General features: G+C 37.7%; 1 protein-coding gene and 1 pseudogene across 1 annotated transcript in view; one reads left to right on the top strand and one right to left on the bottom strand.

The window, feature by feature from the left end:
* The window catches only part of rps16 (ribosomal protein S16), a 1145183-nt gene that overhangs the window by 16399 nt on the left and 1106284 nt on the right, over positions 1-22500 (bottom strand). The gene's annotated exons all lie outside the window — the stretch shown is intronic.
* Positions 1-22500, top strand: part of LOC103044186 (myelin-associated glycoprotein-like) — an 82273-nt pseudogene that overhangs the window by 26655 nt on the left and 33118 nt on the right.

Below are 22500 nucleotides of genomic sequence, written 5' to 3'. Positions count from 1 at the left end.
GTCCATTTGTTTAATAATTTGCATGATAATAACTTTAAGCAATTTCAGGTTTGGGGCTTCTTGAAAGGATAAAAATAGTTTTGTATATTTTAGAACAATAAAATGTGCATGCATGTATATTGATATTTTTTGTCATAAATATAAATTATTTAAACATGTAGTCAACAATTTATTTAAAATAACGACTTTCTTTAGAGAAAATCAAAGGAATTTGTGGACTTGCTTTTCTTTAAACATGCATTTAAATGTCACGTGAGTTTTGGCAACAGGACTGAGAAAAATGTAAATCTTTACATTAGAAACCTTGTAAAAAATAAATAAATCTGCCTGAGATTAACCAGTACATGTTTGAATAGTTAAATACATGTGTTATTAGATTTAGATTTGAAAAAAGATTAAAAAGTAAGTTTAATTTGGAAGAACTACAGCAAGCAAATGACACCTATTCAGTGGAATGGCCCATTAATACTGTAATTACAGTGTAATTACAGGTTATTTAAATACACTTATATATAAAGGTCAGTTAGACATAACAGAAGATCTTCTGTGACGTATCTGTATCCTTCCCCTGGTTGAGTGTTAATGGGTGGGACTATCGACACCTGTGTGGGTGTGTTTTCTCTGTACTTTTCTTTGTTCTTTTGTTTGTTGTAAGCAGCTCAGTTTTGGGCCAGCTGGTTTTAGTTATTTTTGGTATTATGATTTAGTTGTTTTTGTTAATCTTTAAATTTCCTTTGGCCATAATGTGTGTTCTAAAATGCCTGGACATTTCCATTTACCTTCATTTTTTATTAAATCTATATGTTTTGCTATTTAAACACTGTGCATCCTCCATTTATTTGTCACAGTGTTGAGCCAGTTGTGATGAATGTGAGGACTTGATGTAGGTTTGTTAGGATGGTGCTGCTTTGTTTCTCTGCATAGCAATACTGAATCCTTTGGACTTTGTGTTGGTCTTCTTTTGGTGAGTACAGCTGTGCAGGCTGGGGTGGGTTTATGTTGCAGTTCCCCTTTGGTAGGTTTAGTGGGGTGTCCATGTTCTTTGTGGTGGATTTTGTCAGTGCTTTGGTCAGGGGACTTTAATGCTACTGATATTTGGGTACTTAAAGAGACCTGACTCTTGGAAGTTGTAGCAAGACTAGGTTGAGTTTAGGTAGTTTTGTTTAATAATGGGAATTGCAATTGCATTTCCCTCTCCTCCAGTTGAATTGTTTGGTGGCTGAATTTGTCTTTTTTAGCTATGGCTTCTATTAGACAGTTTGTTTAATCTCTTTTTGAGGGCTGATTGTGTGAGGTTTCTAAAGATTAATGCCTTGTTGAAAGCATCTGAATGAAACTTCTTGAGAGTGGTAATCTTTAAGGGGTTGAATAATTTTGTCTTTGAGGATATTATTTTTTGGGGATATTATACATAAATATTGTTGTTATATAAGTTGCATTTGTCTAATATACAAGTTTTTATTTGATCTGATTGTGGAAAAATGTTTTAAATTTGCTAAACACTTTACTGAAGTGGGGGTTGAATAATTTTGAATTGTTCTGTTGTCTGATCTTGTTCACATGATGAGCTGGTAATGGAGCAAATGGCTGATCCCTCTCTCAGTGAGTTGTTTGATAAAGTTCTATCTGCTGATGTTATTGAAGCTGTATCTTCAGGTTACGTCCTGGAGGATGAACTGATGCTGAGAAAAAAGATTCTTCATGTCATTCATTTTGTGGGGGATTCTGTTCTGCAAATTGCAGTTCCAAAAAGTTTTGTTGTCTGGTGTTGCAAACTGCGCATGATATGTGAGGACATTTGGGGGTTAAAAAGACCCTCCGCTAAATTTCAGTGATTAATAAATCATGTGGTCTCTGGTTTAGAAGGGTGCTCTGTTTATCTTGATGAGATTGTGGTGACTAGTGACACTTGGGACACTCACTTCTCTGTATATGGAAATTATTCTGTAGATTAGCTGAGGCTTGACTTACAATCAACCTGTTGAAATGTGAATTTGTAGTTGACTACTGATACCTATTTGGGAATGATTGTGGGGCAAAGACAAGTGTGCCCATTCAAACAGAAAGTGAAAGCTATTGACTATTTTTCCCCTTCAAAAAAAGAATTGATGTGTTTTCTTGGGATGGTTGGCGCGCTCTGTAAAAAAGATTCTGTAGTGTCAGCACCACGAACAACCTTGTTACAACATGAAGTTAAGTTTGAATGAATATTGGAGGAGTTAAAGTTACTTTTTACAGTAGCTCCAGTCTGAGCCGCACCTTATTTAGATCAGAATTGTAAACTGCAGGTGCCGGGGCAATTCTGATTCAGGCTTCTGAGCAAGGAGTAGACCACCATTTGAGCTTTTTCTAATAGAGAAATAGAGAAAGAGGCTTTGGCCCTAATCTGGGCCCTGAAACAAGTCTGTGTGGGAATGGCTTTTCCACTAGTAGAGTATACAGATCAGATTGTGAATTCTTTACAGAACCTAAACCAGCAGTTGATAAGATGGTGTCTGTTTCTACAGGGGTACCACCTGGACATACGGCACATTAGGGGCCTGGATAATGTAATTGCTGATTCCTTGTCTCGTGGCCCACATGGTAAATCATTTATATCTGCTGTCCTGTATTTCTCCAGTGTTTTAATTGTTATCTTTTACTTTCTCTCTCCCACTTAGTTCTACCTTGAATTGTTTCAAATTGTTTAAATTGTTTTTCTCTGGCCTTTTTTTATCTTTTGTTTGCTGCAAGCTTGCTTTAGTTATTTTTGGTTTTATGCTTTAGTTGTTTTTGTTTATCTTTAGATTTCCTTTGGCCACAATTTGTGTTCAGAGATGCCTGGATATTTCCCTTTCATTTTTCATTAAATCTATATTGTTTGCTACTTAAACACTGTGTGTCTTCCATTTATTTGTCACAGCGTTGAATGAGTCGTGACATGTCTCATAAGGAAAAGTGAATTATGATTTTTAGTAAAAATATACGCTACCTACAAACCACCAAAAACTGTTTACACAGATTATTCTACACACAATTTTACGTGAAAAATTATACACAATACACTAGTAAAATGATTAGTAAAAATCGATGTTGACATGTGAGCAATTACATAACCTGTACAACAGTAATAAATCTGTTACAATGCATATTTCACCAGTAGCTGCACTTCAGTTATAAGGATTGTTAATGTGTAACTACACAGTTATTATGAACACATTATTAAGTTGTAAATACTCTTAATCTTGGTAAATACTCGCATGAATCTACTAAATATTTACTTGTATTTAAAAAAAGTCTGTTATTAAAAAACATGGGAATAAATTGAGAAATCATTTTGTGATTTATGAAGAGATCTCCATATGTAAACTGGCTGCATGTCTGCCATTTGAAGATTTAGAGCCTTAGCTGCTTGGGTTAAAGTAACTGGTTAGGAGGCTGATCCACTAGGTCCAGGACCAAGTTGAAGTCACCTCCAATAATGAACTCATTCGATGGATAGGGCACTTTAAAAATGAAATGAAATGAAAAATAGAATTTTTGTGCAAAGCAGGTGATATAACAAAAAATTCACTTCATTTAATTTACAATTTAGGAATAATTACCTACATAAATAAGTTGTCTATATTTAGGACACTATAAGGTAACTGTTTTGTTACAGTACATACAATTGGATATGGGGAGTAATCAGATTACAGTTTAAAAGTATAACCTCACTGTTCTTGTAAAGCTTGTTGATTTGAACAGTTTAATTTCAGTAAATTGAGTATTATAAATATCCTGCTCCCCAGCAGCAGCTCAGCTCACTGAAGCTCACATCAATTTTATAAATATGATTTTCATCTTCTTCAGTTGTTGAACAGTCGGTGAGAAGATCAGTGGTGAGAGAAGATCAGTGTGTTTAATTTAAAGCAGAATTTCTGCAGCATAGTGATGCCATTTTTATACCACTAGCTGCACTCTGGTGAAGCAGTGCAGACATCACTGTTTCACCACTTTCAGTGACACTTCCGTATCTCTCTGCTTGTCCAGAAATGCACAATAATACATGTGGGACACATTATGATCAGTCTTAACTGCAGGAAATTAAATGTATCACCTGTAGGGGGAGCCTATGAGCAAACAAAATAATCAGTTCTCTATAGGCTGCCTTAATACTGCGTGTAAAATATAAACAGCTGCTCAGTTTTTTAAAAATAAAATTTATACCTTTTTAAACTCCAAGTGCTGATTTGTGTTGGGACCACTGAGAGATTAGGGAGCACTTCCCCCTTTTCACATCTTAAACAACTGCCATAAAACAAACTGTATAAATCTGCCATATTTACATTTAAAACATTTCCATATTTTGCTCCAATATGTTTGATTAATTTATAACAATTGTAAATACATTTTAGTTAATGGTGACAATATATACAAATGTAATAAAAAGCAATCAGATTACGTCACTTTAATATAGTAATTAACACAGTGATATAAAATGTATATTAAAATTATATTATATATTAATATAATATATTAATCTCTGTTAATTAAATGACATTAAATTAGGTTACAGACTAGAGTTAAATTATGTTAATTTGCTCATAAATGTCCAATTTGATTAGATGTTTAATGAAGTCATATAAAAGAGCGCTCTGAGCAGCAGTAGGGGGCGCTCTGTGATTACAGTAAAACTTGTGATGGTTGGTCATTTTTCTTTTTTTTTTTCTTTTTTTTTAAACAAATAACTGTTATAATATTGATAATTGATTAACAAAATAAAACACTGAATATTGGTTTGACTAATCAGACACTGTTTTTCAGTGTATATTTATTATGGTTGGTTTTAGTTTTGGTCTGATTTAAAGCACTGTAATAAATTACAGAATGAATGCAGTGTTATTAAACACCACAGCAATGTGTACAACAGACAGACAGACATACAGGCAGACAGACATACAGAACATACAGAGACTAATAAAATGCATGGAAACACACACAGGAGCAGCACACCTGATAGACCGTTTCTGACACCTAGCGTTCAAACTTTGAATCTCACATTATAAAAACCTGCTTAACAGCGGGCCAACTTTCATTCTATTTCTAAAAGACCTCGCGGGCCGTAGTTTAGACACCCCTGTTCTAGGGGGTTATTAAATGTGATAATAAAAGATGAAAGAAGCTAAGAGTTTAAAGCTGTTGGAGTGGAGATGATGGATTGAAACTGAAGGTATGAAGCCGATGTAGTGGAGATGGTGTGCAGCTGAGGGAATGAAGCTCAGGGTTTAAAGCTGTTGGAGTGCGGCTGAGTGTATAAAACTGAATGAGTGGAGATGATGGATTGAAACTGAGGGTATGAAGCTGATGGAGTGTAGATGAAGGAGTGAAGCTGAGTGTATGAAACTGAAGAAGTGGAGACAGTGGATTGGAGCTGAGGTTATGAACCTGAGTGTAGAGGAAGGAATAAAGCTGAGGGTTAAAGCTGATGGAGTGCGGCTGAGTGTATGAAACTGAAGAAGTGAAGGACTAAAGATGAGAGTATAAGTGGATGTCTGGTGTTAAGTCTAATGATATTATATCAGAATGGCAGTCTGTCTATTGCAACTGTCTTTCTGACTGACACAGGAATCCACTGCCATTCTCTCCAACTCTCCCTCTGTTCACTGTTGCACCAGTTGTGTTTAAGCGGGTGGGGAAAATATAACTTAAGTTAATTTTTACACATTACTGCACAGCACAGACTAGCATGTAAATAGGCTCTCATAGCTAATACATATTTAATAACAGAAGTAAAGTAAGAAAAGCTGCTGATGTCGTTGTAGGTCCAGCCTTAGTGTGTTAGAGGAAGTTAGTGTGTGTGGGGGTCTGTGTGTGAGTGTGAGTGTGTGTATTAACTGGTGTGTGTCTCTCAGTGCAGATGAGTCCAGTCTGAAGCAGAGTTACAGCAGGAAGCTTGGTAGTGTCTGATCTCCACAGCGAGAGATTATCAGACTCTCCTCCACTCTGAGGGTAAGAACCACTGCAGATCTTCTGAATCTCTCTGTAGAATAATGCTGGGTTACTTCTGTACATTACAGTGGAAGATCTTCTATTTCTGAGACAGCAGAGCTCTGTGATCAAATTAAAAATTAATCTGTATGTGTCTGTATTACAGTTCATTAACATTAATGAACAACATAAATACTGGTTATATACCAACATTGTTTTTGTTGGGGGGACGGGCAGTTAAAATATCTATAAAAAAGCAGTTCTATTCAATTTAATTTAGACACTTAACAATTATGATCTATTCTTTAATTTATATAAAAACTGTAAGTAGCAACTATTATGTTTCCAGGGTCATATGTCCTTATGTTTAATCATGTTTAACAGTCCAAAAGCAGATAAGAAATATATTTTGTTTTTTGCCATAAACAATACATTTAATATTTGGGTTGGACCAAACATGGGCAAAAAAAAAGAATTTGCCTAAAAATGGAATAAAAAGGAACGTTCAGTATTTTGGTGAACACTAAAAGAATATTCTGTACTGTGTATAATAGTGCTTAACTGGTATTTTTAGTGTGGTGTTAAAAATGTTCAGTGAATAATTTTAAATTGTAGTTTTGTTATTGCCTTTTTTCATGCAGCACCAGGAAGAGTGTTATATTTGTTTCAGTTTGTGAAATATATCTGTTGAATATCACAGGCTAGAATGGGTGTATCTATGAAATGTCAGTGTGTGAACATACTATAAATAATATCTGATTCTGATATAGCAGACTTTAGCAGACTTTCATATATCTGGAAATACTGTCATAGAGACTAACGACTCTATTTTAGCTACAGTGCCTTGCAAAAGTATTCGGCCCCTTTAAACTTTTCAACCTTTTGCCACATTTCAGGCTACAAACATAAAGATATGAAATGTACATTATTTGTGAAGAATTAACAACAAGTGGAACACAATCGTGAAGTAGAACGAATTTTTTTGGATATTTTAAACTGTTTTTAGAAACAAAAAACTGGAAAGTGGGCCGTGCAATTTTTTTTTCAGTCCCCCTTGCGTTAATACTAATTAATGTAGCGCCACTTTTGCTGTGATTACAGCTGCAAGTCACTTAGGGTCTCTGTCAGTTTTCAGATCTTTCCACAGTTTTTTGAGTGGATTCTGGTCTGGACTTCGACTTGGCCAGTCTAAAACCTGGATACGTTTTTTTGTGAGGCATTCCATTGTAGAGTTTGCTTTATGTTACATCTCAGTCCCAGTGTCAGGACTTTTGCAGCTTCAACAGGTTTTCTTTCAGAATGGTCCTGTATTTGGCTCCATCCATCTAACCATCAATTTTAACCACCTTTCCTGTCCCTGCTGAAGAAAAGCAGGTCCAAACCATGATGCTGCCACCACCGTGTTTCACAGTGGTGATGGTGTTTTCAGGGTAATGAGCTGTGTTGCTTTTATGCCAAACATATGGTTTTGCATTGTGGCCAAAAAAGTTCAATTTTGGTTTCATCTGACCAGAGCACCTTCTTCCACATGTTTGGTGTGTCTCACAGGTGGCTTGTGGGAAACTTTAAACAAGAATTTTTATGGATCTTTGAGAAATGGCTTTCTTCTTGCCACTCTTCCATAAAGTCCAGATTTGTGCAGTGTATGACTGATTGTTTTCCTGTGGACAGAGTCTCCCACCTCAGCTGTAGATCTCTGCAGTTCATCCAGAGTGATCATGGGTCTCTTGGATGCATCTCTGATCAGTCTTCTCCTTGTTTGAGCTGAAAGTTTAGAGGGACGGCCGGGTCTTGGTAGATTTGCAGTGGTCTGATTTTCCTTTCATTTCAATATGATCGCTTGCACAGTGCTCCTTGAGATGTTTAAATCTTTTTGTATCCACATCCGGCTTTAAACTTCTCCACAACAGTATCTCGGACCTGCCTGGTGTGTTCCTTGGTTTTCATGATGCTCTCTGCATTTATACGGAGACTACACACAGGTGGATTCTATTTATCATCATCAGTCATTTACGTCAACAGAGATCCTCACTGACCTTCTGGAGTGAGTTTGCTGCACTGAAAGTAAATAGACCGAATAATGTTGCAAACCCAACCTTTCAGTTTATTTCTAAAAAAGCTTAAAATATCCATAAATTTTGTTCCACTTCATGATTGTGTCCCACTTGTTGTTGATTCTTCACAAAAATTACAATTTCATATCTTTATGTTTGAAGCCTGAAATGTAGCAAGGTGGAAAATGTTCAAGGGGGCCGAATACTTTTGCAAGGCACTGTAACTCTGATAATAATAAATGTAAGGACTTTTGGTATATCAGTGTATAGATCCATTTTAAATTTATACTGGAACTAGAGAGATTCATTTTGTTCTGATTTCCCCTGATAATCACATCATCAGTAGAACAGTTTAGTGTAGGTTCTGAGACAGAGCTCAGTTTCTGGTTCAGATTCTGAAGAGCAGAGCACGTCTATATACAGATTCAAGTTTATTTTTAACTAATTTTAACATCATTTTAAGTACTTGCATCAATTAAACTGACCAATTAAGCCGATACTCCAGCATCACTTCCTGTATCATCCCGGCTGTATTTTTAGGTGGCTGTAGTTGGTAGTTGTTGTTATAAACAGCATTCATGAACCAAACGGCATCAGTGTTCTGCCGAGTTGTGCTGCACATCGATATGTGCTAATTCTGTTCTCCTTCAATTTTACAAAATGATTCCTTTGTCACCTTTGTTACCCTTATATTTACCCTGATATAGTAATTTACTCTATCCTAGTACCTCCTGTACTTCTGCTGAGAGTATTCTTTTATATTATTATTTTATACTGTTAAAATATATAAATTCTGCTGGTTTATTTAGGCAGTATATCCTATAATTATTTTCTTTGTATTATTTTTACTAAATGCATTGTCAAGGTGAACAAATCAACACATTTCAGACACATCTGTTGCCATGTAGCAGAAACTGTATATTGTACTTTGTTGGTGTGTCTGCTGGGATGTTAAGGATGAAATAATTGTTTAAATCAATAACGTAGTAATGTAGTTTTGTAATTGCTTTTCATTTAAAAAGGTAGGACAAGCTTAAATATATATTTTTAAATGTTATACAATGTTAAAATTACTATATTCTTTCAGTACAATATAAATAAATGCTGTATTTCTGTGTTTCTCTCCTCCAGGTGGAATTTCCTCTACAGAAAGATGAAGCTAACCCAGACTCTTAGTGTGGTGTACTGTATGATCAGAGGTATGTGTGTGTTCAGACTTTATATACTATAAATAATGTGTATTCTGAGTCGAATCTAGTGTATGTTAATTTAGTAATGTCTGTGTATCTGTGTGTGTGTGTATGTGTGTGTGTTGCAGTTGTTTGGATGGATTACTACATCACTCTTCCAGAGACTGTAGAAGCTGTAATTGGACACTGTGTCCTCATTCTCTGTCAGTTTGAGATCAAATCAAGCGATGCTCTCTTATTCAAAAACACTTCTGTAGGAAAATGGCTTAAAGACGGCACTGAGTTTAACAATATAGTCTTTGACTCCTCAACTCCTGATAAAAACCATATTCAAGGAAATATAACAGGAGATCTCAGTGAGAAGAACTGCACCACCATCTTCACCAGCATCAGTCCAGAATCCAGTGGGAAATATTACTTCAGAATCGAAAGAGGATTGAAATATACTTATAAAGAGTCACATGTTTCTATAAGTGTCAGCGGTGAGTGATGTAATTAAACCTAATTCATAGTTTTATGATATTAATGAAGATTTAAATTTAAATGCTCTAAATCTGCACATATGTGTGTGTTTCAGACTCTCCCCCTAAACCCACTCTGAGTCTGAACGTGGATCAGGAGAAGGTGAAGAATCTGAAGAATGTGATGGAGGGCAGCTCTGTGAATCTGATTTGCTCTGCTTTAGCCCCGTGTCCCTCTAACCCCCCCAATTTAACATGGACCAACGTGCCCTCCATCATCAGTGTCCAGGAGATCCAGAACACCACCTTCATCTCCTCTCACCTGAGCTTCACCGCATCTCACCTTCATGATGGAGATCAAATCACCTGCAGTGCCTCCTACCAGCTGGAGGCCAAACCCATCAAAAGCGTTTCAAGCTCTCGTCTGTTGCGTGTTCTGTGTAAGACTGACTTTTATAAAATATTACTCAGTAACAAGAGCCCTATTAATTCCACGATGTGGAGATAACTGACGGAATCACAGAATTGTAGAATAAATGCAGAATTCAGACATAAATACAGAATACTCTCTTCCTATAGCCAAAAACATCTAAAAAAAATAAAAAACACTTTTTAAACTGCAGAATTCAGAGCACTACTGTATCCCTGTTCTAGATTTATGATTTAGCGTGTTGTTGTGGGCATCGTGGGTGGATTAATTAAATTCATTTCGAATGGTATACACTAAAGCTAACTGTTGCTACTCTTGTTGCATTAAATTAAGGGTTTAAGGATCTTTGTTTAAAGATTAAGCAATTTAAGTTACAAGTAGCACTTTTGTTTATTTATTTATTTATTTTATTTATTATTTATTTAATAACAATAAATGTTGTTAATTTTTACAGCTTTTTTTGTGCTTTTTCTAAATGTAATTGTAGCAGTTTCATTACATACAAAGTTGCCATTTGCTTCACTTTTTGTTTCCTTCTATCTATAAAAAGAAATTTAAAGTGTGACAAAAAAACATAAAAAAAAATAAAATGGAATTTATAGGGGCCAAAATAATTATGGAACTGTTGGTAAACATTTATTTACTTTAGTTCTGAATCCTGTATTTCTTCTCTCAGATCCTCCGAGGAACACGTCTGTATCAGTGGTACCTCCTGGTCCAGTTCTGTTGGGGAGTTCAGTGTCTCTGATCTGCAGCAGTGATGGAAACCCAGCAGTGCTGAACTTCACCTGGTACAGAGAGAATGGAGAGCAGATAGGGACTGGAGACACTCTCACCATCACAGAGACTAACGATACAGACAGTGGTTTATACTACTGTAGAGCTCAGAACCCACACGGAACCCACAACTCATCTGTGCAGCTGGACCTTCAGTGTGAGTACAGTGATGGAACATTTCATCAGCTAGTAATGAGTCAGCAGGAGAAACTGGGTTGTGAGGAAAATCTAGACCAGGCTTTTACTGGTCTACAACAGAATATTACTTGTTAGAGTAAGGAGGAAAAGCTGGTCCCGGTTTAGGATGATCCGAGTCACAGAAAGGTGGTTAATCTTTACTCTCCCCTCACAGATCCTCAGAGAAACACGTCTGTATCAGTGGTACCTCCTGGTCCAGTTCTGTTGGGAAGTTCTGTGTCTCTGATCTGCAGCAGTGATGGAAACCCAGCAGTGCTGAACTTCACCTGGTACAGAGAGAATGGAGAGCAGATAGGGACTGGAGACACTCTCAACATCACAGAGACTAACGATACAGACAGTGGTTTATACTACTGTAGAGCTCAGAACCCACACGGAACCCACAACTCATCTGTGCAGCTGGATGTTCACTGTAAGTACAGTTTGTCAGCTGTCACGATAACACATTTTCAACCAGAAAATAACACAGCCAAGATTAAGGTTGGGCCAGACTCACAGCCTTGCCTTAATAAACCTCCCCAGGTCATCTACTTGTATAAGGCTATGGTCTCTCGTCCTGTTGTCCACAGACTTTTGTGCAGAAAGCTGTAAAACATTGCATTTTGTGGTTATTTTTGGACAGAAATGGGGACAGGGACATGGGTTCCTTGAGGCACTGTAAATATTATTACATAAGAGACTGGAATTGATGCTAGTAAAATTATTAGAACAAGAACTGCTGAAGATGAAAGCCATATGGAAGACACTGGAAGACACTCTGGACAAGACTGGATAAGACTGGGCTTTAGGATAGAAGGTTAAGGAGAGGATGAACCATTGTCAGAAGAACAGTTCAGTCCAGAGTAAGGAGGATGGGCTGAGTCAGTGATTGTTGGAGAGGCTGGTTATAAGAAGAACTTGTGCCAAAGTAGGGAGAAGAGCCCAGGTTAGGAGGTAATTTTTACACTTCTTAAACAGATGCTTCAAGAAACTTCCATGTCAGTGTCTCCACCTGGTCCATTTCTGCTGGGGAGATCAGTAAAACCAGCAGTAAACTACACCTGGTACAGAGGAATTGAAGTTATCATGGATAATGGTCAATTATTATGATCAACAGGCCTAATGAAATATACAGTGGTTTATTCTACAGTAGAACTCAGAACCCACACAGAATCAAAACCACGTCTGTACAACTGGACCTTCAATGGGAGTTTTTGGGCCAGTATGAGAAGGAAAAGCTGGCTTAGATTAAGGAGAAATTGGGTCATGGTATTTATGTCCATGTCAATATCAGAGTTAAAAGCTGGGCCAGAGCAAGGAGAAGCTGGGCTTCTTCAGTAAAAGAAATCAGACCAGTAAAATTAGTTGGTTCAGTTGCTCTGGAGTAAAGCGAAGCTGGGCCTGGGTTAAAAGGAGATGCTGGCCCAGATTAAGGACATGTCTGTGTCAGTGTCAGTGTTAGGTTGAGAAGCCAGGCTGGAGTCAGCAAAATAACTTGTACCAAAGTATACAAACTGACCTTGAGGCAGGAGAAGCTGAAACAGAGTTAGTTAGAGGAGTTTGGATAGAGTTAGGAGGTCTGGAGTAAGGAAAAGAAGGTGGGCTGTAGACAGGGTCATCGACATTGAGTCCAAAATCAGCTGGACTGGTTGAAACTGGTTAAAGCTTCAAACTGGGCCAATGTTAGCCAGACAAGCTGTTTCAGAGTTATGAGAAAAATTTGTTCCTGAAGAGGAGAAACTGTCCCAGATTTAACTGAATGCAATGTAGGAATTTATCTTTTCTATACTCTCTCAGATCCTCTGAGTAACTATATCAGTGTCTCCACCGGGTCCACTTATTTTTGGGAGTTCTGTGTCATTGAACTACAGCAGTGTTAAAAACCCAGCAGTAAACTACACCTGGTACAGAGGAATTGATAGTAGAATAGAGACTGGACGCACTCTTATGATCAACAAGACTCATAAAACACACAGATGTGTATGCTACTGTAGAGCTCAGAGCTCACATGGAAGTAAAACCACATTTGTGCAGCTGGAAGTTCAGTGAGAGTATAGGTGTATGACATGAAGCACAGTTTCAACATCTTCATCTGAAAGCAAAATTCACAGAGGAGCATTATTATATAAAAAAAATACCTCAAACTTTTATCCCATTTTCTTCCCAATTTACAAGTCCAATAATCCAACCCACTCATTACAACTCCCCCAATCACAAGTGATGCACCAACACCAGGAGGGTGAAGACCAACACATGCCTCCTTATACATGTGAAGTCAGCCTTTTTTTATACATGTGAAGTCAGTCTTTTTGAACTGTTGCTGATGCAGCATTGCAGAGCCATCTACCCACCCAGAGCGAGCAAGGCCAAATGTGCTCTCCCAGGGCTCCGGTAGCCGATAGCAAACTACATGAATGGAAGAAGTCTGTTTTGACCAAGACCCTAATATGATCTTCAAAAGGGATTGAACCAGTAACCTGCAAACTTTAGGGGCAACTCAAACTCACATGGGCTTATATGTTGTAGGTGCAAATGTAAAATAAATTGCAGAAGGAGGATAAATAAAATTGTTGCTGACCATTTGGCCATTAAAGAACTCTACCATATCTACCATAGCTGACACTAAAGCTGGTGGAGGTGATGTGTCATGTGGTAGCAGCTGCGCAAGAAGTGGGAGCCATGCTGTGGCCGGCTCTGGAGCAACTTCCTGGTTATCCTGGCTGTGTGCTTTGAGTTATTGTTGTGGGTATAGACCAAGTTCTATTTTGGTCTCATCTGACCACAGCATTTTGGATCATCCAAATACTCATGGGCAAACTTAGGACGGGCTGGACGTTTGCTTCCGAGCCATGCATGACTTTAAAATATGACGTCTAGTGTATTACCCACAGTAACCTTGGAAACAGGCGTGCAGCTCTCTTCAGGTCATTGATTAGCTTCTCCTGTGTAGTTCTGGGCTGGTTCTTCCTTTCTTAGGATCATTGATGCGCCACGAGGTGAGACCGTGCATGGATCCCCAGTCTGAGGGAGATTAACAGTCATGTTTAGCTTCTTCCATTTTCTAATAATTGCTTCAACAGTTGATCTTTTTTCACCAAGCTGCTTTGCAATTGCCCCGTAGCTCTTTCCAGCCTTGTGGAGGTCTACAGTTTTGTCTCTGGTGTCTTTTGACAGCTCTTTGGTCTTAGCCATATTAGTAGTTGGAGTTGTACTGATTATGTGAGGTGGACAGGTGTCTTTATCTACATAATAGCATTAAAAATCACATTAAAACAGTAATTAGAATGTAGGCTTGGGTCACTATCACTGACTGTATAATTTAAGGATAGTGGTGGTTTAATTATTGTCTGAGAGTGCACTTGGTCATGCTCTCTCTTGGTGGGTGAATCTGCAATCAGGCAGAGTCTGACTTCACAAGTATCTGAGGAGGCATATGCTAGTTTTTAACATCCTAGTATTGGGGGCTTTGCTAGTGATGAGGGAGTGCAAATGCATGGGTGGAGCAATTGGCCTTTCATTGAGTAGAATGCTAGACATGATATTGAGAGAATAATTATGGTCTATTTGTCCATTAGGCAGCATGTAAATAGCAGTCTGAGGGGCTAATCACTGATCCCTGAGAAACACCTTGCATAACGTTTTAGCTTTATATAAAGTTTATTGTCTCATACTACTGCAGAGTCACAAACATATTATCTCTCAGTTACATTGGGCTTAAATAGAGGAAAACTCGGATTGGTAATGCTGATTGTAGAAAGATGAGTGGAAAGTATATTGTGATTTGTTGTGTCGAAGGCAGAACAGTGTGCTAGAGGGCACTGGGATCGCTGGCTTCCAGAACATCATCAAAAGTCACGTTATTTTCACATTTGAAAAACTACAACTGGGAATTTGCACCTTTTCTAGTAATAGACATAAGCCTGTGATGGTCAAATGGTTTGGTTATGACCCTTGACTGTAGAATACAATGTTCAAAACAGAAAAATAAAATAATACATTCATTATAATCCAGTGAGGCTACAATCTGCTCATGTGCCATCATCTTACACATGATATGTGTTAGAATAGAGAATGGGACAACACAGTCTAAGACGAACATTGAGATAATGATATAGACAGAGAGGAGGATGGCTAGAGGGATAGAAATGAGGAGAGGAACATGAGTTAAAGGAATGTAAATATTACTGCTTGAGAGACTGTGACTGAAGGGATTGCAACTAGAACTGCTGAAGATTGAAGACTTTTGGAAGACACATGGTTGACATTTCTCTAGACATCACAGTATCAGACTGAATGTTAGGATAGAAGGTTAAGAAGAGGATAATACAAGCATGAAGAAGAGAAGACGGGCCATTGTCAGGAAGAGAAGCCAGGGTGAATTTTGATGGAGTGTTAAGGTCCAGACAAGAAGCAGAGCTGGAGTAAGAAGCTAGACTAGAGACAAGAGAAGCCAGGCCAAGGTGAAACTAGACCAGGGTCAGGGGGACAAATCAGCCAGGATTATGGAGGAGAACTTGGGTAAGATTCTCCAAGGACCTATCAGTGTCAGTGTCCTCACCTGATTCAGTTCTTTTGGGGAGATCAGTGTCTTTGTGCTGCAGCATTGATGGAAACACACAGTGGTTTTTACTACTCTAGAGCTGAGAAGCCAAACGGAAGTGAAGCTACATCTGTGCAGCTGGACATTCAGTGTGAGTACATCACTGCAGAGTTACAGCTGCTGTGTAATGTATAATGTGTGTGCATTTATCTACTTTTTATTTATATCTTCAAAGCTTTTCACAAATACTCAAACCAATCCTCATTAATTTATTTTGCTGTATAAGCTTGAATGCAGTTTTCCACTGAACAGGAATGGGACAAGGAGCCAGTGTAGTGTTAGTCTTCCCCAATGACTCTTATTGGTGTGGTGGTATACTGGTGGTGTGGTGTACTGGTATATTAGTCAAGACTAATTCAGAATGTGTTTTTGAGAGAGTGCAGTTCTTGCAGAAACTGTGGTTATTGTGTAACTACAGCTCTGCAGTGTTGCTCTGGTTTGGTTCATGAAAGCAGTTTGTATCAGTCTGTGTACAGCGGCGTTGCACATTACATGTTGAGCTCAATGTGGTGAACAGGATGCAGCTCTCAGAACAACTTTGGTTCATTATATTTTGGGGAAGTAACTGTGTATCTCTGTGGTGCTCTGAGAGGTCACAGGCTGTTCTGCTTTCTGTTAAACTTAAGCTTGATCACTATGTTTTCACTATAAGTTAAGAAACTTATTATTTTGGAGCATCACCCACATCACAACAAACCATGTGAGCACATTGTATTTGCTTATTGGTCAGAGGTGTGTGGGATTAATGAGCTAATTACCTGAAGACAGTTCTGTGTATTTTATTATGAAGCAGCAGCAGAGATGCATTATTTACAGAGTTATGAAAAAGTCACCCCTGAAATGTGCATGATCTTTCTTTATAAGTCACTTGTTGTTCGTATCAACAATTTTAGTTAAATATATCATATTGCAGACAAACACAGTGATATTTGAAAAGCGAAATAAGGTTTATACAATCATTTGTACAAATTATTTTTAAACAAGGTAAGGCAGGTGCATACATTTAATCACCCTTGTTGTTTTATTAGTTTTAATACCTTTAGCACTAACTATTGGAACACAATATAAGTTTAGTAAGCTCTTAACCCTTGACTTATATACACAGCTGAATCTAATTATAAGCAAAATAACTCTCAAATGACCTGACAGCAAAAATTGTTCAACATCATGGTTTAGGGGAAGAATACAAAAATCTATCTCAGAGATTTCAGCTGTCAGTTTCCACTGTGAGTAACAAAGTGAAGGAAATGGAAGAACACAGGAACAGTTAAGGCCTGAAGTGTCAGGCCAATAAAAATCTCAGATAATCAGAGGAGAAGAATGGTGAGAACAGTCATAGTCAACCCACAGACCAGATCCAAAGACCTACAGCATCATCTTGCTGCAGATGGAGTCACTGTGCATCATTCTCCCAACTATTCAGCACACTTTGCACAAGACAGTTTGGGAGAGTAATGCAGAAGAAGCCGTTTCTGAGCACACGCCACAAACAGAGTCGCTTGAGGCATGATAAAGCACATTTGAACAAGCCAGCTTCATTTTGGAATAAGGTGCTGTGGACTGAAGAAACTAAAATAGAGTTATTTGGAGGGCGGTATGCATGGCGGAAAAAGAACACAGCATTCCAAGACAAACATTTGCTACCCACAGTAAAATTTGGTGGCGGTTCCATCATGCTGTTGGCTGTGTGATCAGTGCAGGTACTGTGAATCTTGTTAAAGTTGAGGAATGCATGGATTTCAGTCAATATCAGCAGATTCCTCAGAACAATGTTCAATAATCAGTGACAAAGCTGAAATTGCACCAGGGCTGGATACCCTAAACACTACTCAATATCAAGGCATATATGCAGAGGAACAAGTAAATTCTGGAATGATCATCTCAGACCTGAATATTATTGAAAATCTGTGGTGTGATTTAAAGCAGGCTGTTCATGTTCAGAAACCATCAAACCTGACTGAACTGGAGATGTTTTGTAAAAAATAATGGACCTTCAACCATTAGCCAGACTCTCATTGGAAGCTATAGGAAGCGTTTAGAGGCTGTTATTTCTGCAAAAAGAAATATTGATGTTATTTTTCTGTCCCTGTGCTCAAATTTATGCACCTTTCGATAAACTTCTCACTTCTTAAATATCACTGTGTTTGTCTGATATATGATATGTTTAACTGAAATGTCTGATCCGAACAACCAATGATTTATATAGAAAAATCATGAAAAATATCAGGGGTGCCCAAACTTTTTCATTCCACTGTAAAGCTGGGGTAATTATCTGGCAAATACATCAAGTTAAAATGCACCTAAACAGCCATTTTCTCACACATGAGGAGTATATTTGATAGACGGATTGGATTGAGGCCAGATCACATTTTCACCACAAACAGATCCTCTCTGGACTTGGTTTTAGCCTGAATCAAAAGCTCCTGTCATGGGTCTCTGAGAAAGTTTGGATTGGTCTGAACCCGAGTGTGATTACTGGTTTCACACCAACCCAACAGTGCAAACCAACCAGATCCCATTTTAACTACTTCTTGTAGATTTCTCAATTTAAACTGTTATTTCTCACTCTCATTCTCTCTCTCTCTCTCTCTCTCTCTCTCTCTCTCATTCTCTCTCTCTCTCTCTCTCTCATTCTCTCTCTTACTCTCATTCTCTCTCTCTCATTCTCTCTCTCTCTCTCTCTCTCTCTCATTCTCTCTCTCTCTCATTCTCTCTCTCTCTCTCTCTCTCTCTCTCTCTCAGTCTCTCCTCGGGCCTCTCTCTCCTCCCACTGTAACAGCAGTGATGGTGGGATCCTGTGTGTCTGTGAGGTTCAGGGATTTCCTGTTCCTAAACTGGAGTGGCGTCTGTCTGGACGTTCTGTTTTACCCTCAGTGAATCGGTTCATCAGGGAGGAGCCTGTGGGCAATGCGGGTCTAAGGAGCATCATTACCATTGGTCCAGTAGCTACAGACACACCCACCCTGCAGTGTATCAGTTCCAATAATCTGGGCAGCACCAGTGCAGTGTTCAGTCTGGTCTACATAGGTAAGCAGTTACAGCAGGTTTTAAACTGACTTTATTCTCATTAAACTGAATGAATACGTTCTATCAGTTCTGATCTGAATAATGTTCCTCCAAATGCTGACCAAGAATGTTCAATTTACAGAACAAAAACAGACTCTTCTGCCGTATCTGATCCTTACAGCACTTCTCCTTCTGTCTGCCTCTATTAATGGATTTCTGATCTACAAACTAAAACAGTAAGTCTCACCCAGTGCTGACTGTGCTCTTATTAAACACAGTGCTGACTGTGCTCTTATTAAACACAGTGCTGACTGTGCTCTGAATAAACACAGTGCTGAATACACTCTCATTAAACACAGTGTTGAATACACTCTTATTAAACACAGTGCTGAATACACTCTTATTAAACACAGTGCTAATTGTGCTCTTATTAAACACAGGGCTGAATACACTCTTATTAAACACAGTGCTGACTGTGCTCTTATTAAACACAGTGCTGAATACACTCTCATTAAACACAGTGATGACTGTGCTCTTATTAAACACAGTGCTGACTGTGCTCTGAATAAACGCAGTGCTGAATACACTCTTATTAAACACAGTGCTGACTGTGCTCTTATTAAACACAGTGCTAATTGTGCTCTTATTAAACACAGTGCTGAATACACTCTTATTAAACACAGTGCTAATTGTGCTCTTATTAAACACAGTGCTGAATACACTCTCATTAAACACAGTGCTGACTGTGCTCTTATTAAACACAGTGCTGAATACACTCTTATTAAACACAGTGCTGACTGTGCTCTTACTAAACACAGCGCTGAATACACTCTCATTAAACACAGTGCTAAACACACTCTTATTAAACACAGTGCTGACTGTGCTCTTATTAAACACAGTGCTGAATACACTCTTATTAAACACAGTGCTGAATACACTCTTATTAAACACAGTGCTGAATACTCTCTTATTAAACACAGTGCTGAATACACTCTTATTAAACACAGTGCTAATTGTGCTCTTATTAAACACAGTGCTGAATACACTCTCATTAAACACAGTGCTGACTGTGCTCTTATTAAACACAGTGCTGAATACACTCTTATTAAACACAGTGCTGACTGTGCTCTTATTAAACACAGCGCTGAATACACTCTCATTAAACACAGTGCTAAACACACTCTTATTAAACACAGTGCTGACTGTGCTCTTATTAAACACAGTGCTGACTGTGCTCTTATTAAACACAGTGCTGAATACACTCTTATTAAACACAGTGCTGACTGTGCTCTTATTAAACACAGCGCTGAATACACTCTCATTAAACACAGTGCTAAACACACTCTTATTAAACACAGTGCTGACTGTGCTCTTATTAAACACAGTGCTGACTGTGCTCTTATTAAACACAGTGCTGAATACACTCTTATTAAACACAGTGCTGACTGTGCTCTTATTAAACACAGCGCTGAATACACTCTCATTAAACACAGTGCTGACTGTGCTCTTATTAAACACAGTGCTGACTACACTCTTATTACACACAGTGCTGAATACACTCTTATTGAACACAGTGCTGAATACTCTCTTATTAAACACAGTGCTGAATACACTCTTATTAAACACAGTGCTGAATACACTCTTATTAAACACAGTGCTGAATACACTCTAATTAAACACAGTGCTGACTGTGCTCTTATTAAACACAGTGCTGACTGTGCTCTTATTAAACACAGTGCTGAATACACTCTTATTAAACACAGTGCTGAATACACTCTTATTAAACACAGTGCTGACTGTGCTCTTATTAAACACAGTGCTGAATACTCTCTTATTAAACACAGTGCTGAATACACTCTTATTAAACACAGTGCTGAATACACTCTTATTAAACAGTGCTGAATACACTCTTATTAAACACAGTGCTGAATACTCTCTTATTAAACAAAGTGCTGAATACACTCTCATTAAACACAGTGCTGAATACACTCTTATTAAACAAAGTGCTGAATACACTCTCATTAAACACAGTGCTGAATACACTCTCATTAAACACAGTGCTGAATACTCTCTTATTAAACACAGTGCTGAATACACTCTTATTAAACACAGTGCTGAATACACTCTCATTAAACACAGTGCTGAATACACTCTCATTAAACACAGTGCTGAATACTCTCTTATTAAACACAGTGCTGAATACACTCTTATTAAACACAGTGCTAAACACACTCTTATTAAACAAAGTGCTGAATACACTCTTATTAAACACAGTGCTGAATACACTCTTATTAAACACAGTGCTGAATACACTCTTATTAAACACAGTGCTGAATACACTCTTATTAAACACAGTGCTGAATACACTCTTATTAAACAGTGCTGAATACACTCTTATTAAACACAGTGCTGAATACACTCTTATTAAACACAGTGCTGAATACACTCTTATTATACACAGCGCTGAATACTCTCTTATTAAACAGTGCTGAATACACTCTTATTACACACAGTGCTGAATACACTCTTATTAAACACAGTGCTGAATACACTCTTATTAAACACAGTGCTGAATACACTCTTATTATACACAGCGCTGAATACTCTCTTATTAAACAAAGTGCTGAATACACTCTTATTAAACACAGTGCTGAATACACTCTTATTAAACACAGTGCTGAATACACTCTTATTAAACACAGTGCTGAATACACTCTTATTAAACACAGTGCTGAATACACTCTTATTAAACACAGTGCTGAATACACTCTTATTAAACACAGTGCTGAATACACTCTTATTAAACACAGTGCTGAATACACTCTTATTAAACAGTGCTGAATACACTCTTATTAAACACAGTGCTAAACACACTCTTATTAAACACAGTGCTGAATACACTCTTATTAAACACAGTGCTGAATACACTCTTATTATACACAGCGCTGAATACTCTCTTATTAAACAGTGCTGAATACACTCTTATTACACACAGTGCTGAATACACTCTTATTAAACACAGTGCTGAATACACTCTTATTAAACACAGTGCTGAATACGCTCTTATTAAACACAGTGCTGAATACACTCTTATTAAACACAGTGCTGAATACACTCTTATTAAACACAGTGCTGAATACACTCTTATTAAACACAGTGCTGAATACACTCTTATTAAACACAGTGCTGAATACACTCTTATTAAACACAGTGCTGAATACACTCTTATTAAACAGTGCTGAATACACTCTTATTACACACAGTGCTGAATACACTCTTATTAAACACAGTGCTGAATACACTCTTATTAAACACAGTGCTGAATACACTCTTATTACACACAGTGCTGAATACACTCTTATTAAACACAGTGCTGAATACACTCTTATTAAACAAAGTGCTGAATACACTCTTATTAAACACAGTGCTGAATACACTCTTATTAAACACAGTGCTGAATACACTCTTATTAAACACAGTGCTGAATACACTCTTATTAAACAGTGCTGAATACACTCTTATTACACACAGTGCTGAATACACTCTTATTAAACACAGTGCTGAATACTCTCTTATTAAACAGTGCTGAATACACTCTTATTACACACAGTGCTGAATACACTCTTATTAAACACAGTGCTGAATACACTCTTATTAAACACAGTGCTGAATACACTCTTATTAAACACAGTGCTGACTGTGCTCTTATTAAACACAGTGCTGAATACACTCTTATTATACACAGCGCTGAATACTCTCTTATTAAACACAGTGCTGAATACTCTCTTATTAAACACAGTGCTGACTGTGCTCTTATTAAACACAGTGCTGACTGTGCTCTGAATAAACACAGTGC

Source organism: Astyanax mexicanus, chromosome 2 (genome assembly GCF_023375975.1).
Source record: "Astyanax mexicanus isolate ESR-SI-001 chromosome 2, AstMex3_surface, whole genome shotgun sequence".
NCBI classification, from domain to species: domain Eukaryota; kingdom Metazoa; phylum Chordata; class Actinopteri; order Characiformes; family Acestrorhamphidae; genus Astyanax; species Astyanax mexicanus.
The sequence above is the reverse complement of the archived record's forward strand: the minus strand, read 5'-3'. Positions and strand labels throughout refer to the sequence as shown.